Consider the following 6,000-nt stretch of genomic DNA (forward strand, 5'->3'; position numbering starts at 1 on the left):
TCAGAGTGAGTGGCATCCCATGGAATAACTGTGTTGATGTGTGCTCAGATTATGCAACGGCCATGACTGGAAAGATGTCCACTGTTATCTCAAAAATAAAACAAAAAGTTAAGGAGTGCCTCAGTAGCCACTGCATCCTCTACTGTCATGTCCTTGTGTAACCTCAGCTTGTGAGTTCTCAGTACTTGGAAGGAGTTGCAAAGAAACTAAATTTAAAACAAAATGGTTTACTTTCTTAACAAATAACACTTTTAACATTTAACACATTACAGTCCTGTTAAGTTGCATTTTCAAGTCCTTATATTTGCAGTCTACTGATATTTACAGTCTACTGATATTCTTCTTTGCAAGTGGGTTGGCTCCTGAAGACTCCAAGGGCTTGATGAACAGGATTCAACATGATGACGGTTTCCAGGAGAACTCTCACCCATTACAACCACAAAAACCCTGAAACAATAAACTCCAACATTTACAACATAGCAAAAATAAACAACTATCTTTCCACTAGTTCCCAACAACATTGCAGTTACCTTAACAAGGTGTTAAGGGCTTATATAAATCAAGGTCCGAGTCTAATAGCCTTGTCTCCTCCAAACTACATGAGCTCTGCAGCCTCCTGCTGTTTTGAGTCTCCACCCCTTTCTGGGTCAACCCATTCTGAGCATGTGGGTTACACTTGCTGTGAAAAAAATGCTGCCTTCTCTAAAAGAAGTATTGGATGACAGTGTGAAAATAATTAATTTAATCAAATCATGACCTAATAATACAAGGCTATTCAAAATGTTGCATGATGACATGGGGAGTCTACATATGTCTTTATGTCTTCACATAGAAGTAAGATGGCTTTCTCGTGGCAAAACTTTGATTCAGCTATTCAAAATGAAAGATGAACTCAGAACCTCCCTGATCGACGGCACCTTTGCTTTGGGAGACAGGTTGTGTCATGAGCATTGGCTCATGAAATCGATGTGTGCCCAAGAACAGGGCTGCTTCCATGCACCTGACAACCTGTTCCACCCCCTCCTCATCACAAATACCCACTCACGGACACTGGAGCACCCAACAACCAGCAACCGTCTACCCCTGAACATACCACAAGGAGGTATGTCCAGGAAGCCAGCAGCAAGAAGGAACAGCAAAGAAGTGGCAGGTGAGTCTGAACAACAAGAGCAAACCTCAGCAGTTCCAGGGAACAGGGTGAAGGCAGCACATTCTGAGCCAAGCTGCAATCAGCAGTCCATAGCAGCCTAGAGAGTGGGACCTAGGGGTGGCATGTAAGGGAGGGGAGGGAGGGGGAGGGGGCCCGGCATGTGGACATGGCCCACTCACCCTAGAGGAGGGAGGGGGAGGGAGGGATGGCATGCAAGGGCGAGGTGGCATGCCAGGCTGCAATCAAGGAAGAGGGCCAGGAAGTCTGAAGAGCCAGTCTCAGGCCAGTGCAAGATAGACGGGTTGCCAGACGGGTTGCCAGCCACTATGAGGCTGGAGCAGGAAGCTCCCAGGAGGAAAGAAACCTCCTGAAAGGGATAAAAGGGAGGCAGGGCAAGAGAGAGGAGTTGGGTGTGGTACAGGGGCTCAAGCTTGCAGGAGTGCTGTTTTCAGTGAGAAAAACTAAGTTTAGATCAAAATTTAAGCTATTTAGAATTTGAAAAATAATTTGTGGTGTTGCTATAATATATATGATAAAAGACTAACAACTTGAAAAATGCAGTTAGATAAAAACAGCCAATAATGCACAGATATGCCTTTAGCATAAGGGTGACAATAGTGCTCCGTGATTAATTTCTCTCCTGAGCTCTCCACAACTCAAAAAGTTTGAGACCCACTGCTTTGGAGGATGGATTCTATCACAATGTACCCCACTGACTTATGTAAAATTATTTGCTTTTTGTTCAGATTTCTGAAATCCCAGTTCTGTCTAATTGCTTATTAGATGTCCCCATCTTGTTGATCGCAGTGACTTATACACTACAAATGGAATTCTAGTGACTTATACACTACAAATGGACTTGTAGAAGTTCAAATCAAAGTCTATAAGAACTCACAGTGCTAGTCCTGATTTTTCTGGTCAAATGGGTTCAGCTGCCAACCCTAAAGGCCTCTAAAATTTAAATATCTCCACATATTTACAGAGTACACAGATTGGGTCTAGCTTCCAAAAGTACATAGTTTCAACCCCCCCCTCCCCCCCCCCGCTTTTTCCTGATGGGAAATAATGAGGGGCTAGACTATTTGACCTATTGGTGAAACCTATGAGTGAACACATAGATTTCCCTAAAGAGCCAAAAGGCCCCATAGTATTGTATGCTGAAGCCCCTTCTTTATACAAACCATAGTTGCAATCCAAATTAGATGTTGCATGAATGGAAACTGAGGACAGCCGGCAAATCATATGTCACTGTTATACAGGACCCAGGATGGGGACCTCAGATTTTCTATTATGTTCTCCATAATGTGTACATTTGAGAAATGAATGTGTCCTTCTTTGTTGCACATATGTAGTGTTTAGCCTGCCATTTCACATTCTGTATCCAGTAGCATACCATTATAAAGCAGCACCCAGGGCAAGCCAGAAATGCCACATGATTTGCATTGGCTCCGTTGAAATATATTGCAACACACACAAAAAGTTGCAATGAAAATGCAGAAAGAGTTTTGGGTGAAGGTTCCTGGACCCAGATAGACTGTTCTGAGATTCAAATGATGGTTCGCACAGTGGAATGATAGTCCTTGAGAGTAGCATAAGTAGCATAAGGGTTCTTGGGTCAAATGACTGTTCCCAGAGTGGAATTATGATCCCTGGAGGGGATTGGCAGAGGTTTTCTGGGACTAGAAAGACAGGACCAGGGATGGAATGAAAACTGAAGTCAGTTTTCTGCATGTGTAATCACAAACCTTAGGCCGTTTCTGCATGGCGGCAGAAGCAACTGGCCACCGGCATAATTTATGCCAGTGGAGCCTCGGGACTGATCCCACGGGCCCGTGTGGGTGGTCCCGAAGCCGCTGTGGCCCACAGGGGTGGCTCCGCATGGAGCCGCCTCTGGTTTGTTGTGTGTACCTACCTTTTCTCCTGCGAAGCTCTGGACAGAGGAAGGGACATGCCCACGCTGCTGGGGGTCGGAAGACAGTGTGTCCCTTCATCTGTCCAGAGCTTTGCAGGAGAAAAGGTAGGTACACACAACAAACCGGAAGCGCCTAAAAGTAGCGCCCTCACACTGGTGCGCTTTGCACGGCACCGGCGGGAAGACGCCACTTTCCAAAAAACTCGCTCTTTGATCAAGTTTTGAAAGCATCGTTTCCTGCTGTTTGGGAGGGGTAAGCATGGCACTGCTGCACTGCAGCAGCAGCAGCTGTGTGAATAGCACCCCAGGGACAGTGTTTTTACTGTCCCTAGGGCGCTGTTTTGGGGCCGTGTAGAAACAGCCTTAGGGTAGAATGAAATACTGTCTACTGATTTCAATCACAGGAGCTATCATTTTACTCTGGGGGCTAACATATCAGTCAGATAATACTTTTGCTAATCCCAGGAGCTAGAATTTGACTCTGGGGCCTGGCATGTAAGATAATTATGCATGGTGTGGAGAGAGTGGAAAGGCAGAATCTTTTCTCCCTCTCTCATAATACTACAATTAAGGGTCATCTGCTGAAGCTGAAGGTTGAGATTCAAATCAGACAAAAGGAAATATTTCTTCATGCAACACATAATTAAATTGTGGAACTCCCTGTCCCAGGATATGGTGATGCTGCCAACTTGGAAGCCTTTAAGAGAGGAGTAGACATGTTCATGTAGGACAGGACTATCCAGGGCTACTAGTCAAAATGGATACTAGTCATGGTGCATACCTATTCTCTCCAGTATCAGAGGAGCATGCCGATTACTGGTAGATTAGGTGCTGTGGAACATAGCCAGGGTAACGCTGTTGCAATCGTCTTGTTTATGGGCTTCCTAGAAGCATCTGAATGGCCACTGTGTGAGAAAGGGTTATAGCGTCTCACTTAGGACCTACAAAAAACTAGAACCTGCCCTAGATATATAGATACTTCTAATAAGGTGGCCACACCAAACCTAATCACCTGTTTACAGGAGAAAGAGCCTTATTGCCACCAAAAAAAGGTACAGATCACAGGCTGTGAAATTGGGATCTCCCAGTTCAACTCACTGTTACATCTTCTTGAGGTTGTTTACATTAATCTTAAAATGGAATTAGCACCAGGCCTTTAATATGTGCTTTTGCACATAGTGTGTAGTTAGACCCTTAGTCAACAAGATCTTTGCTCAGAGCCTACACATGTAATTCATCTTTCCTGGCTTCAGTAGGACATGGTATTGAGAAAGTCAGAGTATAAACAAACCAAGGATATACTGCTTTCACATAACCTGATCTAGACCCATCTCCATTCACTTAAACTGTACATCTATGATGTGCCTGAGTTTATGTGCGTATACCTGAATTAAGATCCACTGAGTTGACCAGGAACTGGGAAAACTCACACAAACCCAACCCATCTAATGTGAGAAGAAATGCATTAGATTGGACAAACAGGCCAGCCCCTATGTAAAAGAATAAACAGACACAAAACGGACATTAAAATCAATAACATTGTGTGTTTCCAATGGGGCAGGGAATACTGGTGGGGCAGGGAATACTGTGGCCGATTTAAATGTCAATGTTCTCCATCAACAGAAAACACAGGATCCAACATCAGACTGCTGAATTAGAATTCATTCACAATAAACACACAATGCATATTCTAGGGCTTTACTCTGTCTAGGCACTAACAAACGCATACCCAATCCCTTATTTATTTTATTTATTTATTTATTAATTCGGCTTTATACCGCCCGATCCCCGAAGGGCTCCGGGCGGTGAACAGCAAGGATTCAGAGACAACAGGAGCAAAACACATATACAATATAAAGACATAAGCTCCATCTCATGTCAGCACTAAAATAACCTAAAACCAGCGGAAACAAATTAATACATAAAAGCATAAAAGCAGGCGTCCAACCTCAAATTTAAAACCTACCCCCAGAAAAAAGGGGGGGACGGTAGGCCCCTCAATATGAGGGGACCCTGATGTAACAGCCCTGAAAACCAGAGGGCAATAAGGAGCAGTAGGGGGGCACCATGGCATCAAGCCGACCAGATTGGAACACCTCCCAAAAGGCTCCGGTGGAACAACACGAGTCTTACAGGCCCTGCGGAGACTCACCCACCCAGGTCCTGCAGGGCCCGGACGAGGTTGGAGGGAAGGGTGTTCCTACCAGGCCGGGGCCAGTGCTGTAAAAAAGCTCCCTGTAGCCCGCGTGGAGGGCAGCCGCATCATAGAGGCCAGGGATCACCAGCAGAAATTGGCCTCTGCTGATCGCTTGAGAGGCCGTAGTAGGGATATATGGGGTGATCGCGGTCCCGAAGGTCACGAGGGTCCCAGGCCGCGCAAGGCCTTAAAAGGTCAAAAACCCACACCCTATGAAGATGATTCGATTGAGATTCGACTGGAAGCCAGGTGCAGCTGGCGCAGCAACACGGAAGGCTAAAGAATATGGTCTCTAAAGGCGCCTCCTGTGAGCAGACGAGCCGCCGCATGCTGGACCAGCTTTAACTTCCGAATCAAACGCAAGGGAAGGCCCGCGTAAAGCGAGTTACAATAGTCTAGCCTGGAGGTGACCGTTGCATGGATCACAGTGGCCAGGTCCATTTGGGAGAGAAAGGGGGGCCAGCCGCCGGGCCTGGCGAAGATGGAAAAACGCAGTCCAGGTTGTAAGGGCCACCTGGGTCTCCATAGAAAGAGATGAATCCAGGTGGACCCCAGACTGCCGGACGGAGGAGGTCGGCGCCAATGAGACCTCTCCCACACCGGCGGCTGGAACTCCCCCGCCTCTCCCTCCTGGCCCAGCCAGAGGCCCTCCGTCTTCGATGGATTCCGTTGCACCCTGCTCTGTTTCACCCAACCAGCTACTGCCTCCAAACAATGCTGGAGAGCTACAGGGGCGGCGAT

This window comes from Sphaerodactylus townsendi, linkage group LG01, assembly GCF_021028975.2.
Source record: "Sphaerodactylus townsendi isolate TG3544 linkage group LG01, MPM_Stown_v2.3, whole genome shotgun sequence".
In the NCBI taxonomy this organism is placed as follows: Eukaryota; Metazoa; Chordata; class Lepidosauria; order Squamata; family Sphaerodactylidae; genus Sphaerodactylus; species Sphaerodactylus townsendi.